Source organism: Nicotiana attenuata, unplaced genomic scaffold (genome assembly GCF_001879085.1).
Source record: "Nicotiana attenuata strain UT unplaced genomic scaffold, NIATTr2, whole genome shotgun sequence".
NCBI classification, from domain to species: Eukaryota; Viridiplantae; Streptophyta; class Magnoliopsida; order Solanales; family Solanaceae; genus Nicotiana; species Nicotiana attenuata.
In genome coordinates, this window is record NW_017670865.1 from 309310 (window position 1) to 310819 (window position 1510).

Consider the following 1510-nt stretch of genomic DNA (forward strand, 5'->3'; position numbering starts at 1 on the left):
GCTAATATTATTGAAATATGAACATATAGCAAAACTAACAATATCATATAAGATGAAAAAGCTATAAGAAAAATATATTTTAGAATATCTTTATTTCATGTGAATAGTTGATTTCTTTTATTTATTTATTTAAATTTAACATATTTATTCTTTTGTTTATATGTAATTTTCTTACTTATATTTGAATTTATGGTATTTGAATTTTGTTATTGTATCTATAGTATTTATATTAAGAAGTAAATAAAGCTAAAAATATAAGAATAGGTATGACTTAAACCTAAACCTCCAAACCAAAATCAAAACTCTCGGCCGCCACTCTTCCTCTCCATTTTATTATTCCTTTCCTCCATAGTAGTGGCGTTAATTTAAAGCTGCAAGAACAAAGAAGAGAAAGAGGGTATCGATCTACACTGCTTCTCATTTGTAGACAAAAAATTTAACTTGTCTGTTTGTCGCTTCTATATGGTAGGGTTTTTGAATCTTCTTACACCTATTTGGGTTTGGGATTTTAAGTTCAATTTACGAGTTATTCCAGCAATTTGATAGATATTATGCCTTATTTTTTTTTATAAATAATGAGTGCGATTTTGAAGATTTAATAGGTTTTGTGCCTTACACCTAATTGACTTGGGTTTCTGATTCAATTGTTTATTTTTGATTTATAGGGTGCTCAAGAGAAAAGTACCTTTGAAAAATTTGAATCTCTTCTAATGTCAAACTGTAAGTTTTACTTCTTTTTTTCGTCTCCTTAATTAAGCTTTATGATGTTTATTTCAATGCTTTTTATTTTGTCTTCTGTGTTGGAAAAAAGTTTAGATTTTTTTCCACCTTTATTCATGGCTAAGTTTTTTCTTATTCCATAATTTATTGAATTTTTTCAATTACTAACTGTAAATGAGTCTAAATCAGTCTATATTTTGATAATTAAAATATAAGTTTCTCACATGATCATGTTATTTTATTATTTCAGTATAGTGATTACCGAGAGTGCTTCATTATTCTTGGATGCATGAAGATCAAGCACGATGAGGGTGGCAACATGAATCATCAAGCAATACTTATGTTCATTTAATGTGAAATTATGTAAATTATTTTTTATCCCTGTTACAATCAAGCCTCACATTGGCTAGTTCTTTTCTTCAAATTTTAGTTATTGTAGAAGACTTCTCTACTGCAGATGCTATTAATTTATTAGTACAAATGTGTACTTTGAAATTTATTTTGTAAAATATTTTAAATTCCAATTTGTGTAGAATAAGTTATTACTCAAACTTAATATGTTATTAGTTTCAATATTATTATGCACGGCCACAAAATAATTGAAAATTTTTAGAAAAAATAAAATAGATAAGAAACAGGGAATTTGTGAGAGAAACTTCTGTCACTATAATAAATTAACTTTTTTGTCAAAAAATTAAAATATAATAAAATAATCTACCCCACGACTCTTTTCTATGATTTGTAGCCATGGAACTTTTAGTCCGTAGCTAAACAAAAATATTTTTGCCAC

The 1510-nt window shown here is 26.5% G+C and overlaps 1 long non-coding RNA gene across 1 annotated transcript; it reads left to right on the plus strand.

Annotated features, from left to right (window-relative positions):
* Positions 1-291: 291 nt before the first annotated feature.
* Positions 292-1229, plus strand: LOC109244025. The gene is made up of 3 exons (XR_002070658.1): positions 292-465; positions 666-720; positions 971-1229. It is a non-coding gene; the product is annotated as an uncharacterized LOC109244025 (long non-coding RNA).
* The last annotated feature ends 281 nt before the right edge of the window (positions 1230-1510 follow it).